Genomic DNA, 23,805 nt, shown 5'->3' on the forward strand with positions numbered 1-23,805 from the left:
TGGGGAGGTTTTTTCTAGTTCGCAGCAGAATGAGCACAATGAAAATTAGTCTCACATTTCTAGAACAATTTCTGTAATTCTTTCTCTAGTGTGTCATATTCAGATTTTAGATGTGACAGCTTGCTAGTATATATCAAGGAATTGTTAAATTAATTAAACATCATGCAATGTTTCTTGATCTCTCATGCTGTAATCTCTGTAAGAAAGCAATGGCTTTGTTCTGCTTTAGCATTTCATTCTTAGGCTGGCAGTAGCACTTGCATCTTCCAGATCAAGGATCTAAGCAGAGCACCCCCTCCTGATCCTCAGATTACCTATTGCAAGTAACTTTGGAGTCATGAAGTAACAAGTCATAAAAATTTTAAGGTTACAGGAATTTACTGGGCAGATTAGTAGCTCCAGGAAGAGAACTGGGAGACTCTTGCTTCACAAACAAATATGCTGTTAAGGAAAAGGACAATAATTTATGTAAAGCATTATTGCCCCTGAATTCTGATCATACAGAAAGCACACATCTGGGGGTTTTATTTTGTTCAGGCTTTGGGTGGGGTTTTTTAGCTGAAGTTCATCCAAACACTGTGGGTCATTGAGCTTTTATTTTCATGTTCTGTCTTTGAAAAATAATCACTTCCTTGATTTTTAACTATTTCAACCATCATAACCAAATTATTTCTACTTCTGTACATTAAGGGTATATTTTCTGTTAATTTTTCCTAACTTGTTGATTTGTTATCACTACAGCATATTTCTTCTCTGCGTCTAATTACAGAATTATATAAATAGATGCTGTGATCATAATGTTTATTATTTGTATCCAGTGCTGTCTTTGGGTTAATGCTTCTTTACAGCAGTGCTCTGCAAGTTGCTAAGACAAGGCAATCACTCCTCTCATACTGGGAGGAGTGTCTTACTGTACTAATGTTCCCGGATCTGCAAATTTCATTTAGAAATGTAACACTCTACATTTAAAATTGTGCTGTTTTACTCTGGTGTGCCATTCAAAATACTGGTAAAATTATGGATAGTAAATTTGCAGAACCTCAACATTTTAGTATTTTATGAAATTCTTAAATAACACATCATAAAAGCAAAGAGAAATTTAAAAAATGTGGGAAGAGTCTGTTGAATATAATAACCTAACATACTTATTTGAGTAGCCAGCTAATAATAGCTGTAGAGTGCTGCTCTGCTTTATGTTATTTGTAGGGTTATTCTGAGAAATTGTACTTCATAATTGCAATAGTAATTTGCTGCAGCTTAAGAACAGTCCAAACACGCCAATATGACAGGGGAGTTATGATTATAATTCTTGAACCATTTCAGCTGTGATCTTTGTATGTTCATTTCTTCGGCTTTCATCATTGAACTTCAAAGAAACAGTAATAACGGTCATTACTGCTCTTGTTCTCTAGTATTTTTCAGCAAATAGGGCCTATCATAGAGCTGTTTTTTAGAAATGCTAAACATCAGCAGTGGTCAAGGATTTCAACTCATGTTGTAGTCCATCCATTTTTGTGATATTGCGCTTCCGTGTATTGTATGTGTATTGCAGGATGCCTCAGCTGTTGTTATGCAAAGGAAGCCTCAAAAGGAGCTTGTGCTTTATCAGGGTAGCTCCTCAAGCATCCTTCTGCCTAGGCAAAATCAACATGCTATTTATCTTTCCTCTTCCTGATTTTTGTTAATGCATCAGGTTCTTGTGCTTACATACTCTCCCTCACAAGCTGGAATTTTCCCCATGAAATAACCTTTCCTAAAAGAGAATTTTCCAACTATATATATAGTAAAGGTGCATAGCTAGAATTGAATAGGTTGGGGGGTTTTTAATGCCTTTATAAAGCTTTCTTTTCAGTGGTGCTGTCATTCCATTCCTGGCTGACATTTTTTTACTGAAATGTGCCAGAGAATTATATATTTAATTCTGCTGCTGCCAAGCAGCCATAAATCAGTATCGAGGAACCTGGAAGATATATTAGAAAGCTTGCTAAAATCCAGACTCACCTGTACTGTGCTACAATACAAACAAAAAGACCCTTTTCTCAATGGCCAGGAGTTTCATACTAGACTTCATTGAATTGACCAATCTGTTTTGTTTTTCACACAGATCTATCAACTCTGTTGTTATATTGCTAAAGGTTGGTGAGAGGCTCCTCTTATAATTTATCTGAGCCATCCCCATAGCAACATTTTCTTTATAGTGAGGTCTTCTTCCTGGGTTTCATTTCAGGCATGCTCCATGTGTTTAAAAGGACCTGCTCTTTTCTCCTTCTTTGTTGCCTTTGCATTGTTCTGTGTCTCTTGGCCAAGACAGCAGTCATATTCATCCTTCTCCTTCCCAAAATTAAACTGCAGTCAAAAAACATGGTAAATCTGTCCTACTTAGTACTGGAATAGATAATGCAACACCCAGTTTTCTCTTCTTGAACACACTGCCCAGGTGCATTCCTGGTCACAGGTTAGACCACATTCATTTTCACTTGACTTTCAGGACCCTTGTTTGCATAAAATAGTACACAGTCTTTGTTGCTTCCCAAGAGAACACCCAAGGGAAAGGCTTCTCAGCCTTTTCTCTCTCCCAGCTGAGAGAAAGATCCACTACTGATATTGCCTGTTTTGTTCTCCTTGGTTTCAGTGACCTAGGCTGCACAGCATCCCTGTGTCCCTCTGGTACCACATTTTTCCACTTCTATTCATGTGCTCAGCATTTTGGAAGGCTTCTTTTCCTTGGAGCAGGTTCTGTCTATGCTAAACTTCTCCATGGTTCCATTAGCTTCTCCCCCCAGCCCCAGTAGATGTCACTGAGTTGACAAAAATCACTTTTATTTGCTTTTGACTGTTCATTTAGGCAGAAGAAAATCACTTTTATCCCACAGGTCCTCTAAAAGCCATGTTGATGACCTTTGTGCAGTTATGTCATTCCCATGTTCTTTCCCTCTTCTTCATCTGTCCCTTTCTCTCAAAAAAAAAAGGTGAGTAAGGGAAAGTAGAATAACAAACCCACTGTTCTGTGTTCCTCAGAGCTATACTGGTGCCTTAGTTTGAGGATATGAAATTATTCTCTTTCTGCTGGAAATGCAGTTTTAACTTGAGGGTTACCTGCAGACCTCTTGCTTCTGGCTGTGCCGGTCAGGCCAGCACCTCACACCAAAGCTGTCCCACTGTCTTCCCTACAGTGAGTGCACCTACTGTCGGAACTCAGAATGTCCCTCAGACATTCTTGGATGTTCCAGACCCAGGTCAGAAGCATCTGAGACCCTGGTATGCAGCCAGAGACCCCTGTGGCTTTGAATCTGACCCATGGAACAATTTACCAACTTTGCAGGAAGAACAAGAAGTCACAAAAGTTTAGATATTGTAGTAGAAGTAGTCACAAAGTGAAAGGAAGGATTTTTGAGTGCTGTACAGGGGGGTTTTAAGCCTTGTACGCAGGGGTCCAAGTTTTGTACATGGGGGTCAGGGGTTCTAAGATGGAGGGATTTGGGTGTGCCCTGTCCTCTTTCTTTCTCCTTCCTGACCTCCATGTCTTTGGTGATGATGGCACTCACAGACTGGATTAGTGTAGAAAGTCACCATTCAATATAGATAGTAGGCATTGGGGAAAAAGTATAAATATGCAACACGTATGATATAAAAGATGGCACCAGCCCCCTGGGAGGGCAGTGTGCCTTCGTCTGACCTGCTGAACGGGCCACAGCAGCTCAGGTAAAGAATCTTTAGATAATGTATAATAAACTACCTTGAGACCAGACAACAGAGGACTACTGAGTCTTTCTTTAAAGGCACGGGTTGGAGGAGAGACTTTTCCATCTTTCGGGGTCACCCCAATCTGGGGGTGAGTCCCAACACCTACAAACTTCCATTCTCTAAAACCACATTTTGTTGGCATGGTATCAGAAATAGCTAACTCAATGTAGTTTCTTTTCTTTAATTAGAAGAAACTTGGATCAACTGGATGGGGCAGAAAAGTAAAAAGTACATCCATCTCCTGTAAACAGCATCTTTGCAGGATGAATTGTTTCCTTGCAGTCTGCCCCAGCAACCTTCAATGGCTTTCTGGTTCAAACACCTTCCACACAGTCCTCTGGACTTTTAGGGAACTTTCTGTGGGTTACCTGAGCCTGCACTGTACACTTGTGTCCTAAGGAGTCTCCCAGCCAGCACTGGTGCGGCAGCCTCCCTTCTCTACCCACTCTACATGTGAGAAGGTTTCCAAATCAGGATTCCCCATTCAGTCCTGGGAAACAAGCCAGCTTCATCGTTCTTTTATCTGAAAGACAGACAGCATTTTCCTCTCTGCTGCTATCCACAACCTCTTTAACAAAAGAGATTATGCATTGTACAGTTAATTGAAAAATGATGTGACTTGTTGTTCTGCCTAAACAAGCAGGTACAGACTATCCCTGTCTGAAATTTTTTAAGGATGACTATCTCCAAAATTTGCGTTTTCCTTGTTCTTGTGTATGCACGGCATATACCTTTTATTTTAAATGGCAATTACTGGGGTAATTTAAAGTGCCGTAGGTGGTCTTTCAAACAAGTCAAGCTGATTTTTCTAGCTGCCCCAGATGAGAAATTTGTCACTATTCAGGTACTGCAAAATACGTACAATATAGGATTTTTCCACTTGAAGGAAAACTTGGAATTTATATTAGTACTATTGAGTGGTAAGTCCACAGAGTATGGGCTTTGGAGAGAAAGCAGAGTTGGAGGTAAAATGTATAAAACTTCAATGCACAGTTTTGTGCTTTAAGTCTTTCTGTCACTTTCATTTTATCCGGACAGTGGTTTCTAATGCCATTCTGGGTCAAGTGTTGATTAAGAGGAATATTGTACTAGTAATTGAAAAGAACCATTCTTTCTCTTGGCCTCTTGGTCTGCACTTTTGCAGTTAAATAAAAGATTTTTTTTTTCCTTTTTTAGAGACTGGTAGTATTTTAATCCCTTGGGAAAAAGGAGGACAGTTCCACTTAAAAGTTTTGTTGACTTCTTGTACTGTGTAGAATAAAAGTCCTTGCATATCTATGCCCTTAAAATATTTAGAGAATCCAGCTGTCTTTTCAGGGCTCTAGATTCTGTGGAGTTTGATGGGAGAAGTTGAAGTGTTATAATAATTAAAACTTTCTTGTTGTGGCTGCCATTGTAAAGCTTGATTCAGATAAGTAAAGTTAGTGGTACGGTTTCTTCTGCGTTCACAAGGTTTTGAATTGGGTTTCGAAACAGGGCCTGTAGCAGGGGTCATTTTTAAATAATGGTTCCTGAGTTGGGGACTGTGTGTCAGTATTGAATTATCCTCTTTTCACTGTTCATCTGACGGTAATGCAGTTATACATGCAAAATTCAACAATAGCACATCAATTAAATTATTACCTAATGGGTGCTGGAAACTGCTTACTTTTGCTAGGTGTCTAGAAGTTCATTGGGTAGGATACGATACCTCTATAGGATGCCCTTAGAGGTGACTGAGAAACTCACAGAAAGTGACTTATTTTGTCTGAAATGTGAGAAGATGGAAGTTACCCTGTATTACCATATCACCATTGTTTAGTGATGAAAACCATCTAAGTGTGTAAATTGTCAGTGTATGTCTTGCGAACTCATAGCAGTGTGAGTCTGTTTGGGTGCCGGGTGTTTGTTTCTGAGTTTTATTGCTAAACTTGAGAAAGTTTGACTGAATGGGGTATCAGGAGTTCACAACTCTAATCAATTGTTAGATTTGCAGAATAATTCATGTTGGGAGGAACCTGACAGGGTCACCTCTCCTGGCTTTGCACTCAAAGAAAGGTCAGATATGTTATTTCAAAGTGTGATATCAACGTTTGGAAAGATTGCTTTTCAGCTGTGAGGCTGAAAATGGATCAGAATCAAGTATTTGCATTCTCAGAGCAGAACATGGCTCTTCTGGTGTGTTAATAGCTACATGGGGTCCTCCTGTCTTAGAACATGGTTGCATTTTGTTTCAGAATTAGTAATAAAATCCAAGTGAAAAGAGTTTCCAGTTTTGTATTTATAAGACCACCAGCTAAGTCCCAGTAATGTACATTGATAGGGAATGTGGGGATGTATTGGGAGATGATGAAATCAAATATGCAGCTTTTATCCTCCTTAAGAGTGCCTGCATGCAGCTTTCTCTTATTTTTAGATGTGAGCATTTCTGAATTTCTCACACATGCATCTGCTGACAGTGAGAGACACCGAATTTTTTTATTGAATTTTTAATTGACATATAAAGTATCTTAGTCACTGGCATGTGAAATTGACATAAATTCGCAATGCAGAAGATTCCAGAAAGCACTAATCAGGCGTTTGTTCAGAAGAAAGTGAAGACATAATATATCCTGCAATTCTTAAATTTGTGTCAGTTTTTATTGCACTTCATTTTTTGTGCTTGATAGTTGAGCTGGGCAAAAGAATAAACAGATACGTGAATGAGAACAGGCTGTCATCAAGAAGTTGAGGAAGTTGATTTAAAAAATTAAACGTATTGTCATGCATTAATAACTGATGCTCCTTACTCTTCATCAGTAAAGAGAAAGATGCTATTTAAGTTAGTAAAGGAGTAATGAAACTATGATGTTTTATAGCACCTGTATAGCAACATCTGAACTCCCTGGTTTCTAGTGTTGTATAAATAAGTTAGCTGAGAATTTAACCTGATGAATGTTTAAATGTTAATTACTTTTTCCATTGCTGTGTACAAGCCTTGTGTCAAGGAGATGTTGACTTTTCATGTGCCTTAGCTACTTGCATGTTGTTTTTTGCTCTATGTTTCCTCAAATATATTTGTGACAAGCCAACCTGGTAGTTACAGAGTTTAGAAAAGGTTTTCAAACTCAGTCATTTCTTATTAAATAAAACTCTCACATGGAGAGATTTGGGAGGAAAACTAGCATTGGTAAAACTGAATTCTTTTTTTTAGTTGCAAATTCAAGATCAAGCACTTTCAGAATTAAATCAACTCTTCTACATCTGAACTTTCCTGTTGCCTAAGTACACCTGTCTGGATTTGGAGGGATTTTTCTCTTCCATGAAATATCTGAGAAAAATGGTGTTTCAAGTAGTCAGCTGGGCTTCTGAACAGTAAAAAATAAAATGTCACCTCTGTGTGTTCATCACACCTCTATCACATAAAATGTTTGATGTTACAGTCTAATGGGTCCTGTGTGGCCAGCTTTTGTGTAACTAAAGATGGGAAAGTAGTATCCCATCAGAAGTTGTTCTTGTAATACAGACTAAGCACTGTTCTGCTCCCCTTTAATTAGGTCATTAGACTCGGCAAGAGCAGTTAGTGAAAAAACTCTACAATTTTTCATTGTCACCCAAAACAGCAGCAATAACTGCATGCAGGTTCAAATCTGGAAAAATGGGAGATACTACTTCCACAGATCTGTTTTTCCTTGTAATGCCAAGTCAAAGAATCATTTCATCTCTGTCATAGTAAGGTCAAGATGCTTCACAAATTGTAACCACAACCCAGCCATAAGTCAGCTGTTCCTTCTAGTAGAATAAATTGTGGGGAAATGCCTGTAAAATGCCTGTATTTCTGTTTTAAGTGCTGTAATCAAGGGAATCATCTTCCGTATTGCACCATGAGAGCTTCTCTAGATGTTGATGGTAATGTTCAATGATGCCATGTAGTGCTTTAAGGTTTATAAACCTTAAAGTCTTTATTATAGGTTGTATCATTTTGTATTCACATTTGGTATAGGTTAAGATTGAATTCTGAGTGCAAGTCATAAAAGTTGCAAAATCTGGTAGAGGTGGCCCAAGAAAGCCTAGATTAATTGTGACTGCCAAAAACACCACCACCTCCAAAAACAGCTGAGGGATGTGCCTTTTCACTTCACTCATGTGCATTTCACACATAAGAAAGTGCCCTGACCTGCACCTTACATTTTGTTTGAGATAAACAATTTCTGTTCATTTCTGTTCTCCTGCACAAGGTAGTAAGCAATTAAACTGTAACTGCATCTGCTTTTCTCACTCAGAAGATTGACATTTCAAACAATTTAATATTAATTTTCATCTCTGTTTCTCAGTGTGTTCATGCTGAGAAGTGCCACTTACCTTTTGAAAATTTGGAGTTCTGATCTAAAAAGTGCATATAATTTAGTCACATGAAATATACAAAGGTAGGAATGCAAATTTCAGAAATTGCCAAAGTAATTTTAAAAGCACTTTTAAATCCATGAGAGTGGAAAAGCAGTTTTGAAAATCCAAGTTTTGTGACAGCTTTACAGTAGCAGATAAGTGTATCAAAACATGTTTCCAGCCTAGTCTGTATGAACTTCAATTGATGAAACAGCGAGCTAGTTTTATACTCCTTAAGATTCAAAATAGTGTCTTCCCCTGAAATACATATCACCTTAAGTGACTTTTAAATTATAGAAGTGACATATATGGCATTTTTTACTAAAAGCACTTTTCTTTGAAGAAACTCAAATTCCCATTCATGACCTGTCAGTGCAAGACAGTAGAACATGGCAGGCGACTTAGCATTTGATAAAGTCGATTTCTTCTCACGTGTGAAGACCCTGAGAATGGGTCAGGGGCACTGTAGTTTCAAAAGATGTTGAAAGTGGATCTGAGAAATCGAAAAAATTTAAACCAGTAAGAAAAGGAAGGATGAATGTGTATTGGTTAAATTTAGGCTACCTACAGATGGCTTTCAGTCATATTAACAGTAATTTTCTCTGTGCATCTACATCCTTGCACTCTCTAAATTAGTGCAGTTGTTCCTGCAAAATCTCATTCAATCCTAGTTCCCAATTTAGATGTTGACTGGGGAAGTGGGCAGTACACAATGTCCCTCTCACCTCGTGTGGCTTTTGAGAGATACTTCCCCTTCCATTTCAGTGTCCCCAGAGTTGTTTTCTTCATGTTTTAGAGCGCTTGAAAAGGAAAAATGTTAAGGACAAAATCTGAACACCATTCACAAAGGTGACACTGGTAGAAAATTCTGATTTCAGGGACCTAAGCTATGTCCTTGCACAGGAGGACTAATTGTAGGCTAACACAGAAAAAAATACCTGCAAATATGCAACCCATATGCTTGTCGTCATCTATTAGATTGAAAAATGCACCATAGAAAGTCTCATTTTCACTGGATAAAAGTGTGACTGTCAGGGTGTCGAAATGATATGCCTTAATTTAGTGCTCCCCCTAAAGTGAAAAACCACAAGCTGCTTCCCTGTCCCCATCCCCTCTAGTGAGAGACAAATGGCAGACATACCGAGCTGAGATAAGAATAATTTACTGGAAACCACAGTGAGATAAGAAGTCAGACAGTAACACGAACAGCAACAAAGTTAATAACAAAAAGATACAGAACTGATACAAAAAGAGGCTGTCTTAGAGGCAAAAATTGCTCTCCAACCAGGACAGTGAACCAAACAGTAAACAGACTGTCCATGTCTATGCTTTCTTTTTCCCTCAAGCCTGAGACAGTGATAATGTCTAATAGCACCAGATCTTGGCCACACCCACACGGCTCCAAGCTCTGCCTCATCACAGCTACTGCAGAAAATTACCCCTGTCCTTGGCTGAAACTAGGACAACAGCAAAGGTAGAGGATACCAGAGTGTTAGTGTTCAAAAAATGCAGGATTAGGAAAGATTGTGAATGTCTGAGGTCTTAGAACTGGCATTTTAACTAAATCTCAGTGCAGTTAATTTGAATTTAGTTATTCTGTTTCTATTCATGACCATTAGGTGCTTGCACAATATTCTGGTTCATAGCACTTGCCCAGTATGGGCAGAAGATGATGGTAGTTCTTTGTTGGGTTATATGCACTCTGTGCCAAAATACCTGTGAACATGTGTTGGTTTAGGCTTTGATGGATATAAAAAAGGCAATCAGCCACAATACTTGTTGGTTTCTGCATGCCATCTTCAGAGGCTTCTGTTTTCTGACAGTTTAATTAATCTTCATTAAGTACTTTGATGTAAGATTTTTTTGCTTGTAAGACCCAAGTCATATCTGGTTGTTTCCATCATTTATTATGGGTTTTAGTGCTAAAGGCCCTTGTTTCAGGTAACACTAGTAAAACTTCAAATATCCTCTTCATTGCAGAAAGCAGACTCATGGTCTTTCGCTGCAGCTTTTGCAAATGAATTCTTGTGTTTCCTATGAATATTGTACCTTGATGCACATGTAGTACCTCTCAAAAGGCACTGTCTGGGACTGGCTGGAAGCACTGACACTCTACCTTATGTTTCTGGTCATTTATGGGCTCTTTTTGTTTTTATTGGTTAAATAGTCTTAGAAAAAAATCCACTTCTACCCCTACTTAACAAGCAGTATTTTACAAAATCAAAATCTGCTGTTTCATGCTTGTAACTGGTGGGATTGAACAGCAGCAGTTTTGTATACACAGTTACAAAACATGAAAAGGGTAACAAATTCTCATCATCTGAGATAAGTGAGGGAATAATCAATTTGCTGAGGGGCCTTATTATCATAATTCCATAAGGTAAGACTGTGATTCTTCTACCTAATATCTCGATGGGCTCAATTAAACAAAAGCAAAGAAACGTAGTTTTGCTCCCAAGGAAAGCATAGAGAACCCTCAGAATCACCTTCAAAGCCTCATTGATGTCTCCATGGCATCTCTATAAAATTACTTGAAATCTGGTATTACTGATACAATCTTCAGGGTTACTATGTTTTCCATTTTCCTTTTGCTTCCTCTTGTGGCTGTGTTATGCAAGAGGTTGTGTAAACGTGAAAAAGATTCAATGACTACCCCCTAGAGTTAGCAATTTTATATATGTATAATGTATGATATTTTATAATGATAGATTGGACTTCAGGAATTGACCTAAGAAAGTATTAAGATGCATTAATGCTTAAATCTGTGGTTTTTTTATAGATATGTAATAAGAGTAGTGCAGTTTGAAAGACCAGGTTAAGACAAAAGAAAACAGCATGTTGTTAGCACTTAAAATTGAAGGCCTTTATTGTTTAAAAAATGAACTAAATAATTGATATAATTGCTCCAATATTCCAGAATGAAGATTTTAAGCAAACATAATCAGAGAGACACCTTTAGAGAGATAGTTTTGGGAATTGTCAGTAGACTGATGAGCCCTACCTTACAAAAAGAAATGGAAATAAAGCCTACCTTGTTGCTGATGGTTTAAAAACCTTGATCAATATGCAGGGAAAGAAACAACAATGAATTTCAAAATTGCTTATCTTTGTAGTCTCAGCTGTTTAATAATTGCTAACAGTCTGGGATACATATACTATGAAATTCCTTTGGTCACTAGATGATATTGTGCCAGTTTACTTCCTTTAGTCCATGTAAGCCTAGAAAATTAAGTTAACTGGGTAACTTTGGAAAATACACTTAAAAATAAAGTAACTTTTTCAGGTTGTAGGGAAGGCTTCAGTCTGCAAGTGCAATAAAGACAAAATTTGGTATTACTGTATCGGTTTGGCTTGGAAGGGACCTGCAGAGCTCAAGCTGGTCCAGTAACAGAAGGCTGCTTAGAACTTTATCCAGCAGATGAGATGGAGATTCGTCAACCTCCCTGGGCAGCCTGTTCTGTTGTTTGACCACCACCACAGGAAAATTAGTCTTCCTTTTATCAGTTGTAATTTCCTGTATTCCAGCATGTCTTTTGCTTCTTTTTCTTAGACTGTGGAACTCTTTAAGATGATCCTGACCCTGTCGTCTCCACAGGATTCCATTAAGTGGAAGTAAACGATAGCAAGATTTCTCCATAACCTTCCTTTAAGGCCCAGATGATGCAGCTCTTGTGGGCCATGTGTTCCAGTCCCCCAGCTCTCTTTGTGGTGCTCCACTGAACTTGTTCCACTATTTTGCAATGCCTTTTTGTCTTGGGCAGAAAAAAACTGCATGTGACACTCTAGGTGTAGTGCAGATGCAAAAATGGGTGAGAGGAAGAATCATGTTTTTGTTGGGCTGTCTAGACTCCATGTAATAAAGCCCAGTCATTGGGGCTTCATGCCATTGGCCTTCTGTGCTGCAAGGGCACATTCTGGACTCATGCTCAACTTGTCTACCAGAACTTAAAGGTTTCTGAGGTTGTTTTTTTAAAAAAACTTGCTTACTAACCAGTTGACACCCATTTGTGTGCTGGTACAGGGGCTTATTTAATCTTGACTGCATTTGCCTTTGTTGAACTTTTGAGTTTGCCGTTCAGCTGTCTGTCTGAATAGCGGTCCTGCCCTCCAGTGTATTGACTACTCCTCCCAATATCACATTGTCCACAGTCTTTCTTTCTGTCCTGTTCTTCAGGCTGTTAATGAAGATGTGAAACAGTCTTGCCCCCAGTACCACCACCTGTGGGGCACCTCTAAGTAACCATCTGCCAGCTGGATTTCATACTGGTAATGAAGCCCTTTTGTCCAGCCATATCATCTACTTATCTGGTCAAAATCACAGTAAGGACACTCTATGGAGTATGGGTAAACTGGCACATTTGTTATTTCAAGCAGCCTAGAGTAAACTCTCCAATTCCTAAATTAGAAGTGGATGAACACAATTTAAATGTCTTTAACCTCAGTGACATTATTGCAGCTACTTAAGTTACTTCAGGACAAGGTTCACCAAATTTTAAGCCACAGTTTCAGTGTGACAGTGTATATGCTTCAGGGAATAACCATCTTATTGTGGAGTTAGGGCCATAATAGGATAATTGTAACTAAATTCACTTAAACACAGAAGTTTGCTTTATTTACCAGAGGGAATTGTAATAGTAACTCCATTTGTTGCATTTTTAGTAAGGCACTGTACTTGCAGATTTTAAAAAGGAAATGCTGTGGAATGTCATAGAATATCCTGAGACCTGCAAGGTCTCATAGAAGAGACCTGCAAGGATCATCAAGTCCAACTCCTGGCCCTGAACAGGATGATTCCCATGGGACACCATGTGCCTGATAGCATTGTCCAAACGCTTCTTGAACTCTGTCAGGCTTGGTGCTGTGACCACTTCTCTGGGGAGCCTCTTCCAGTGCCCAACCACTCCCTGGGTGAAAAACCTTTTCCTAACATTTAAGTTTGTCTTTGGAATCGATTACTTTCAAATCAGTAGAAATAAATGTAATTTCTCTAGTCTTCGACAGTGATGCCTATTATTAAACTAAACACGTGTAGACTAATAGATTCTGATCTGAAACGTAATTCAATTGTGTAGTGATAACATGAATTTTAAATTATTTCAGACTTATGGAAAAAAAATGGTTGTAAGAAATGTAATCAGAACACTCATATACAAAGGCATTTTTAGTCTGTCCTTTAAAATAACTTTGTTCAAATTCACCTCTGAATATCATCTGCAAAAGTATCTGCATATTGAATTGATGTAGAGTGCCTTTAGCCTAATCTTTATTTATATTATTATATACACACTGCAACACTATATATGTGTGTGGTAGTGTGTGTTCATATGTATTCAGGTTGATTTTATTCCAGCCTTTAACCTGCACCAAAGAGGAAGAGAAGCTGTGCTAAGGAGTACACGTGCATATAGAAAAGTACCCCCTTCACGTAAAACACACATTGTATTATGGCATATAATTGCAACAACCCAGAAGAAAATCTAGTTGCTGTCAGCTTAATCATCTCATGGGAGGTAGAAGGAATTTTTTCCATCAAATTTCTGAGAAGCAGGATTCAACTCAAAGTAACAAAGCAGCATTATTAAGATAGATTGAGTAGGCTGCATAGGTACTAATCACCATACAATGCCAAACAATAGTAAACTCTACTTTAAATCAGTTAATTAAATAGGAGAGTAAAGTGAAAGTAGAAGTGATTCTTACCATGTTAATCACATCTGGGTAAAATTCTTAGGTGCCTGATGGTAAATTTAGAACTGAATTTCTGTTTTCAGTCATGACATAGACATTAAATGGACTGTTTTAAAGGACTAATAGTTCATTATGAAAACCAGAGTTGGAGTCCAGTTAATTCATTTTGATCCCTTGAAAATGTTGTACTTGCACCATTAAATATATTTAATATAAATAAATTTATGTTAAATATATAATACAGTTCATTTTTTAATAGTGGAGTTTCTTTTCACTCTGAAAATTATAGGTTCTCAACTGATTGAGTTAGCATATTTAAGAAACTACAGTTCCCTAACCTAACACGTGGTAATTCACAGTGACCCAGTCAGTGACACAATATCCTCCTGCTTCTAGGTTCTATTCAGCCCCTCATTAACACATCACATCTACATTGAATCAGCTCTGCCTGACTAATCTGTCAAAATGAACTGGGGGAGCAAAAGGATTACTGTTTCCTTTTGCAGACTAATTTCATTTAACACAACAAACTCAAATGAGTCAGATGAGCAGCTGACCTGAGATGCGAAAAACTCTGACTTGCCCCAGTAGTGCTTATGAGGCTCAAAATTATACATTTTCACACTTGCATACTGGAGGTCTGCCCACAGCCTGAAAGTTGTTTTATTTTATTAGAATCCAGCCACTGTAAAGCCTATCTTAATTATTATTGTACTACTGCAAACTGTTGCTTTACTAAAAACCTGCCCTCCCCCTTCTTCCCTCCCTCCCTCCTTCCCTCCCTTCCAAAACAAAATGAAACAAAACAAAACAACCAGTTTTGGGAATTCCTTCATATCTTACTGGAAAATTAGAATAGCAAAACAGAGAAGCTGTGTTCCTTGGACAGACAAAAGCAGGGTCCTTTGGAATATAATGGTGTCAGATAGGCTGGCAAGCTGGCATGTATAATTCCTCTACATTGGTATTAAATCTTCAGCAGCTAAAGGTGTTATCCTGTGCTGTACAATTCTGTACCACAATGTCTAAATCAAGCCCCAAAGAAAAGGCCATGTCTCCTTTTCTCTTGTGAGCCACTAACAATCTGAAATACCAAGTACATCACAAGCAAAGCCTTTGAGACAGGGGGTTCTGAGGATGGATTTTTGTGCATTATCCACTGTAGTTAAATCCATTCTTCTGCCTTGGGATTGAATATGTATATGCCTTATACTGAAAGGCTCAGCTTCTTCCTAGGGAGGCTGAAATTCATCTTGTTCAGTTGTAGCCCTGTTCAAGCATCTTCCATTCACTAGGACTTTTCTGATAAGCTGTTCTCAGCTTACAGAAACTTCAAAGCTGAGGCAAAGTTATTAAAAGAGAGAGAAAAGAACTGCACCTCTAGTTCAATCTTCAAACAATACAAAAATCGATTAAGAGTCAGAGATTAGGTGCACTGTAACCCTTCCCACATTCTCATGAAAATTAAATGTTGTCTCTTTCCTTTCCCATTTTATTCTAAAATCTACTTAAAACTTAAGAGATCAGTAACTGTTAGTCTGGCAATATTAATAACAAGCTGCAGTTTGGAGCCCTGTGGCTAGAGATTAGTTGTAGAGTTGCCACCAAAGTAAGCAAGGTAAGAGAATGAAATTATTTACATAGCAAATACTAAAAAACCTCATCTTGAAGGTGGAGGAATTAATTTGCTTCAGTCACTCTGGAGGAGAAAAACACTAAGTCTTAGGCGGCTTCTTGAATTGGACGTTGGCCTATCTTGCCTTGCTTTCTGTAACTGTGAGTGAATCATCATGTGTGGCTTGGTCATTGTGAGAGACAATTAGTGCGCAGAAAACGTTTAGACATCACCCACTAAAAAGAATTCTAAAAAGCACATCACTATTACAAAACTGATGGAAGTACTTCCAGAAGCAGTGGCTACAATTTGAAAGTTAGGATGGCATGGGCTTTTTAAGCAGTCCTGGAGCACAGCCTAGATTAGATTGCAGTGGGAACCCAGGAGAAAGCATCCAAGGTGAGCTGTTCACACACTAATCTTCCTGGAAAGAGCAGTGCTTTTGAGTATTGGCCTATCAGTGTGTGCATAACTCTTGCAGGATGGGTGAGCCAGAGTAGGCACTTGGCCATCTGGCCATGGCAGCAGCTGACCCAGGAGCCAAGTCACCTGAAGGTTGTGAACAAAAAGAAGGAATATTCTCTGGATTATGAAGAGGAGTGGAGCAAGTTGAGATATCTCAGCATTCTGCTTCACCTGATTCTGAAAGAAAGGGAACAGACAACAATGAGCAAGAAAAGAAGGATGGCGGTCAAATATACTCAAGGACTTGTGCAATTAGAAAATGTAAGGAAAATACTCAGAGACCTAGATCTGAGGATTCATACAGTCAATCTGCCATTTTTCATCTTTTTGCCTTGGATCTCTTTTTTTTCCTTTCTTCCAAATTCCAGGAAGTTAAGCAGTTCATTCTTTTTGCAAGATCATATTATCATCCAACAAGTATTGCACTCATTCACAAGCTAAAAGGATGTTTCATCTAAGGAGTATGTTTACAGAGCCCTGAACCACAGAGACTTCAAGCAGAAGTCTCAAGCCATTATTATCCTGAAGAAGATTCAGAGTATTATCAAAAGCAGATACCATGTTTTGACTGCAGGAGTTTTGAAAATAAGCTCTGTGTGCAGGTTCCTGCCAGCCATCATTCTAAGCCCACTAAACCAATTCATTTGCAGAATGAGCTGAGATTCTATAGAGAAACCAAGTGATGCTGAATCAATTGATCGGCCTGTTGGTAGAAAGCACTGTGAGCCAATCCATCAAGCTACAGCTTCACCTCCTACTCTTTCAAAATACAGCATACACAGCCTCAGTCAACTGATAGCCCTGTCCTGTCTCTCCAGCACATCACAAGCCTCCACTTTCTGAAGTTAACTCTGTTCCTGATCCTCTTGCACCTCCGAATAAGCCAGCAATTTTCAGATCCTCTGGAGAGGACATGTTGTGGTTCACTTTTTATCCTCAGAAAAGCTTCCCTGACAAAGGCCCTGTTAAAGGAACTAACAGATTCAGAAAACACTCACTCCTTCTTACAACTGCTTTACAATAAAACCTTACCTAGAGCTGCAGGGCCCTTTGAGCACAAATTTGGAAGTCCTAAACCCAAACACAATCTCTTGACAAATGAAGTTCAACATAAATCACAGTCAACATCAAAATCTCCCAGTTCTCACCAATCCAATTCTCACTAAGCTGTTTCAAAAGCACACAGCTTATTGCAGCTTCCCAAGTTTGACAGTGGAATGGACACAATACCTTCAGTGAACAGGTTCAGCAATCCTAAGTATCAGCCCAATAATGTTGATGCTGTTCCTAAAGCTGTTCCTCTAAGTCCTTCAGCACTCAAGGATGAGAAGACCACAGACACACTGTTGCAGCCACAGCAAGAAGTGTATTTAACAGCTATGGTGGTGTGTCAGCTCCATAGGGGCTGGAGGTAGCATTTTTGTACCACAGGGTATATTCCAGATGGGCTAGAGCAAGAAATCTGTTTCAAAGTCTGCAAAAACAACACTTCCACTTTTGGTCAAAGAGAAAAGTAAAATGCTTCTTAGCCCCTCAGTGATGTCAGGGCCTCATGGATTAGCATTCCTGAAATCAGTGGAGCTATGCCTGATGTACTGTGACCCCAAGACCTGTCAGAACAAGTCCCTTCCTGGGGATCCAGACGATCTCATTGAAGGAAACTGTTTCTCAGTCCTAATTGACCCTTTATAAATATGGAGTTAGCTCAGTGAATAAAAAATGGAGAACTGAGATGGACCTCACATATAAGCTAAAACACTCTATTTCAAAGCCAGTAAGAGCAGCTTGCAAACATAAATTCAGAAACAATAAAATTTACCATATTAATCAGTTCTTTCTTCCCATTTTGGACACATGACTTGCAATTTTCTTTATTCCAGTTCTTTAAGTAGATCATATGAAGACTTCATCCTAAACATGCATATGTCAACAGAGTCTGCTTTTTCTGCCATCTCTTGGTGATGGAGTCTCCGGTAGCAGCCTCCTCTGCCATGTATGCTTTGCATGAAGACACTGAGTAAGAATGGTGCCACTGCAGTGCATTACCATAAAGAACACAGCATTGTTCCTTGTTTGCTGGTTGAAGGGGTAGAGCAGCTGAATACCTAGTTAAAGCTGAGATGGCAGTCAGTTCAGTCTGTCTTCCTAGCTATTCTTGTTGCTTTCATTTGGACACATTCTGGTTGGTCCCTGTTTTTCCTGAAGTCTGTCATTCAGACTAGTTGTGGTATTTCTCCATAAGCTCTGCACAGAGGAGCAAATCATCTGTATGTTCTGCCAGGAATAGTTGTTAATACACTCCTGAATAGCTGTCTCTGTCACAGCAACCCATCCTGTAACACATGCCTTTCTTAGCATCTTCTCTGGCTTCCTGATATTTCCTCCAGAATTGCCACTTGCTAAATTGTTCTTGATTCTGTATTTCTGCAGATAATCATCTCCTGCTTCTGTCTTATAATATTATCCATTTGACTTCAATGAATTCCGTCCTCTGAAATCAAGATAAATGAAATCTTAACCACTCCTCAAACATTTTTCAGCCTCTGTCCTTGTCTCTATCACCATCCATACAACTGACTGTGAGACTGGATGGATATAGACCCAGGAGTGATGATTGTCTACAGAAATTAATTCATACATTTTCTATAGAATTGTTTTGAAAACTGCTTATATTTCAATGATGAACCATTAGTACCTGTTTTGAGTAGCACCATCCAAACATAATTTTATCCTATTTGCACCAGCTCTGTCTTAGCTTCCATCCCTGTTCTGTCAATAACTATATATTTTCTCCTCTGTATTACTTAATCTTTCTTCTTGTTACTCTTGCTGCCTTCATATCCCAGAATATATTAATATCAAAAAGAATGCAGTCCATTGTTGTCTTTATGTAGTTAAAATTGTGGTTAAAATATATATTGGGAGAAGAGACTAAACAAATGTGCACACATGAAGACACACATTCATCATATTTAAATGTTTCTTCCATTATGAATAATACTCTTTTTGACAGGAGAGCAGCAGAGGGGCTATATTTGCCATCTAGTGTGTTATGTCAACTATATAATACATGTATTACAACTATATAATACATGTATAATACATGTATTTTTTAACAGTTTTCTATTAACTGCAGTTTTCTCATGATGGTTTTGCATTGCATTGGTTTTTTATTTGTTTTGGGCAGGGAGGTCAGGTTAGACAAACTCCCAATGTCTTTTCCAACCTCAGTTATTCTGGTTCTACATGGAATTTTTAAATTTACTTGATATTATCAAAAGCATTTTTTCATGTGTATCTACATAAAGTAAAAATACATCTATGAATTATAAGGACAGCATTATCAGACTCGGTCTCTGAAAGGAGAAGTAATTCCAGGATAAAGATAACTTGAACATAAATGACAGATCTATCTACTTTAATTTGCTTTCAGAAGAGGATTTCGTAGCTCAAAAGTGGGCCAGGTTCCAAGATATTCTTCAGTAAATTTACTTTTAATGTTTGAAATAAATATATACTAAGGATATATTTCAGACATTTTCAAAGATAAGGATATGTGTGTGGATAAATCTGGAAGCTGAGAGCTACCCAATAGAATATCTCATAATTGGTAAGAGCGTGCTTTATATTAATGATCTTTAAAGAATCTTTTCAGTATGGTTTGTCTTCTATAAATTAGATACAACATGACTGCAAATGTGCTTTGTATTGCTGTTTATATTAGATAAGGAGCTCGTGTTTAAATGAATGTGTAGCTGCACAATATTGCTGTTAACTGTGTCTCACTCAAAAGCTGATATGCCAATACTAATATTCTTCTTCCCTCATATTTTTTTTACAAAAGTTTCATTTTATCTGAGTGGACTTTTTTTGGGAGTAGCAGTATGATATTTAAGGTCCATTTAGCTTAATGGTGCCATTTAAATGGAGTATTTAGCATAATTGTTCAAGGGAAGACCACTGCCACTTGCTAGTGCATTGCATCATATTTGATTCATAGGCAGGAATTTTAATTGGGTGTTTCTGCTAAATCAAGCTGGGAACCAGCTTGAGCTGCTGGAAAAGCAGGGCTAACAGGAGTAAAATCTTGCATTTTCTCACATAGTGAAGACTAATGTTTGCTTGAGACAGTGATAAATGAAGCCTTACCTCATTGCTCCTGCTCAGCTTTATGAGATCATGCCAAAAAAACTGGTTTCTTTTTTGACAATTATAAACATTTGTGTCAGCTTATTTTCTACTTTTATCAGCTTACTTGGTCTTGGGTTTTGTTATACATTCAGAGGTCATTTGTACTGTTGGGGTTGAGGATTAGAGTTTGGGGTTGAGGATTAGAGTTTGGGATTGAGGTAGGAGGTGGGGGAGAGGTAGGAGCTAGGAGTCAGGCTTGGGGTTAGTGGTCAGAGTTAGTGTAAAGGCTTAACAAGCATGGTCTAACACTCAAAGCCCACTTACAGCCACAAAATCAACCCTTCCTCACTGGCCCAGCTCTCTCACACCCTTTGTGTGAGCTGCTCATGCCAGCCCCCAGGTCCTGCCTCTTCAAGTGCTGAGGCATGAGGACCCCCAGGGATCCAGCTGAAGCATTCTGTCCTCCGTGACCTCTGCCCATCTCCCACCTCCTGGGCACAGGCACCCGAGAGCTGGGGTCAGAAGAGGGGCTGAATGTGCAGGGTCAAGAAGGAGGGCTTAGGCTTTGGGAGTCTGCGTAGGTCTAGGGCTGGGGGTTGAGCCTGGTTTTTGGGGAGAGGGATTAGCCTTTAGAGTTATAGAAGGGCTTTGGGTCAAAGTTTGGAGTTCCATGAAGAGTTTTTGGTAAGCAATTGGGGTGTAGGTTGGAGGTGGAGTCACAGTGAGGATTAGGCTTAGGGACAGCAGATTAGGGTTGCCGTCAGAACAAGGATGTGGGGTAGGGATAAAATAAAGGGTTTCAGGTTTGGTTTTTGGCCTTCGTGATAGAGCTTGGGGTTAGGGTTTAGTGAAGGGTGCTGGGGTAAGGTTTAGGAATCAGGCTTTGTGTTAGTGGCCAGAGTTGGGTAAGGACTTCAACAATGTGCTCTTGTTTTTGCTGTACCCACTACATTGCCATCATTTTCATTGTCAAGAAAATTCTAAAAAAGTCCTGGAGTCAGCAGCACACCCCAGCAGCAAAGTTGGCCAACAGCCTCCTGGGCTGTCAGGAGTGTTAGCAGCAGATCAGTGGAGGAGATCATGCCCCTCAACTCAGCATTGGTGAGACCACACATGGAGCACCAAGTCCAGTTCTGGGGCTCACCAGTGCAGGAGAGACACAGACATACTGGAGAAAGTTCAGTAAAGGGCCCTAAGAATAATGATGGGCCTGGAGCATCTCTCCTGTGAGGAGAGGCTCAAGGAGCAGGGAGTGTTCAGCCCAGAGAGGAGGAGGCTCACTGGGATCTTACACATTGTTTAAATGCCTGATGGGCAGGTGTAAAGATGACAGAGCCAGACTCTTCTTGGTGATGCCCAGTGTCAGGACAAGAGTTCATCAGCACAAATTGAAATACAGGAAATTCCACCTGAACATAAGAGAACACTGAGCTGAACATATATTGAGCAGAGGGGTTAAACTAGGTTATCTCTAGAGAATCCTGGCAACCTCGACTGTTTTATAATATATGAGGAAATTATTTGCATAAATTTTTATTTAATTTTTGCTAGAAGTATCAAGGTCCACAAGCAAGCATGACTATGCTAGGGGCATCATTCATTCATGGTTGCATTTCAGTTTTACACACTTAGTCCTTTGGGGAATACAAACAGAGATGAGCTAGTCTTTCTAACATAGGGAGCTTAGTCAATTAATTAATCAGTGAGTGACACTGCTGTTTTATGGCTTTCTTGTATTTTATTCAGGGTACAGGCTGTAACCTTTTCTTCTGTGAAGTTCTCTGCAACCTTAAGAAAGATAAAAATGCTCCTAGTCCAAATTTACAGATTTTGCAGCATAAGATCTGTGTACCAAAAGAATGTGCCGTGGTGGTGTGCGGAGTTCACCTGCTGTTTGGTGGCTCTAATGTGCAATATGAGAAAAATAAATTGTCTCATTACTTACTCCTCTCAGGAGAAAAGTTACAGTATCTCTTAGATTGTGTGCTACTCAGGGTGCTCTTAAAGTGATATATTTTATACATTATTTGGATTTCATAACTCAGGATTATTTTAGCAAATCATCAGTGCTAATTTTAATTAGAGGAAAATGCTTCTATTAGCATGAGAATATACGAAGTCATATATTTGTGTATAAAGTTTCTCAAGGTGACACAGATGACAAAAGTTGCTCTCACAAAGGGAACATGATACTCTGCAGATTTAGTTTTCAGAGGAGCAGTCTATCAAGAAATATTTTACCTTTGGTAATATTGTTCTCTGAATCTCCTGTGATAAGGAGGTCAGCATTGTATCTGACCTGTTACCTGCGTTTAGCTGAGAGCATTTGTTTTTCAGCTTTGTTTTTCTGTTGTTGTTATGTCAAATCTTTTCCAGCACTCCAAGCCTGAACTCCCATCCCTCCCCTGCAATGCAGAGCGTAGTTTATATTCTGCCACATCTCAGGGAAGTAGCAAGGCTGCTGAGTACATGTAAAATTTTCACTCTGACTCCTCCCTAGTCTTTCAGAGCACTCTGATCATTTAAAATAAGGCACTGGAGCCTGGGAACCAGCTGGTCTCTGCCAGATTTGTCTTTTCCATAAATCTGGAGGGGGAAGAAAACTTTTGCAATATTTGCCCAATTCTTCCCCTCTCTTTGGAGGTGACTGAGGTCAGCCAATGTTGCAGAATTAAGTAAACTTGAAAGATTTAGGAGGTTTTGGGCTTTGCCTTAAGCTGGTCTCCTCTGTCCAGCCTATCTCTAAGAAGGAGATGAAGCCCAGCATAAGTTTAACATATGAACTCTGACTCTTGCCATGTGGCCAACTGCATCTCCATGGAGGTAGGAGAAGGAAACTGAGTAGGTACACAGTCCTGGGAATCCTCCTGCCATGTGTTACTGAGTTGTAGGTGAGCAGCTGTGACTTGGGTTAAAAAAGCAACAGTTTAATGACACTGAGCAACCTCAAATGAGTGTCTGTAGGCAAGGTTTCTTTGTGGGCCACTAGAGAGAAGACTTAATCAGCTCCTAGCCTGAAGGTGATGCCTGGAGCTGTTACTTTGAAAGGATCAGTAGTAGCACGACCCAAAACCAAGTCACGTTATGAACTGTTTGACTTCCACCTCCTGAGGAAGCACAAACAGAACTGTGCTCCAGTAGATCTGTACTCTGATGGATCAGTTGGGACTAGGATTCATTTGACACAATTTCTTTAAACACAACTAATAATGAGCTGTAAGCCTTAGAAGAGCTGAGAAACTTTTTTTTTTTATGAGAAATGTAGGAACTGGTAGTGTTGTAGTCAAAACAACAATATACTACTCATTTGTTAAAGAAGGTTATTGGATGCATTTTTGCCCTTCTTTTGAGAGCACAGAACCTACTTTGACTCTGCATCATACATATCCTTTTTCACTTACTTACTGTATTCAGGTCTTATATTGTAGTAGCTTTAGGTGATTTAAACTATAGAACTTCAATATAGTTTGCTCTTTTCCAGTGGCTATGTTGCTAAGACAAAATACTGTAGGGAACAGGAATTCAGCTGAGTCAGAACATTAGTAATATTTTCAAAATTAATTGACCTCTAAAAATACCTGTAGAACCAACTACATGTCCACTTTCTACATGATTAATGTGAGAGGCTTTCTAATAAATGTACTTATAGCTTCATTAGTGCAGCAGAGCTTTGGATGGTCTGGTTTAGTTATAGTGATACATTAGTAGTTCAACAGATGAGCGCTGTTTCCATGAGATATTTGCTAACAGTTGCAAATTTGCAGGAAAAAAAATCAAATACTGTATTATATTCTTACCCATTCATGGATGGTCTTTAA

At 39.0% G+C, this 23,805-nt stretch overlaps 1 protein-coding gene across 8 annotated transcripts in view; it reads left to right on the plus strand.

The window, feature by feature from the left end:
- Nucleotides 1-23,805, plus strand: part of CTNND2 (catenin delta 2) — a 640,288-nt gene that overhangs the window by 567,238 nt on the left and 49,245 nt on the right. The gene's annotated exons all lie outside the window — the stretch shown is intronic.

The sequence above is a fragment of the Motacilla alba genome, chromosome 2 (assembly GCF_015832195.1).
Source record: "Motacilla alba alba isolate MOTALB_02 chromosome 2, Motacilla_alba_V1.0_pri, whole genome shotgun sequence".
Classification (NCBI taxonomy): Eukaryota; Metazoa; Chordata; class Aves; order Passeriformes; family Motacillidae; genus Motacilla; species Motacilla alba.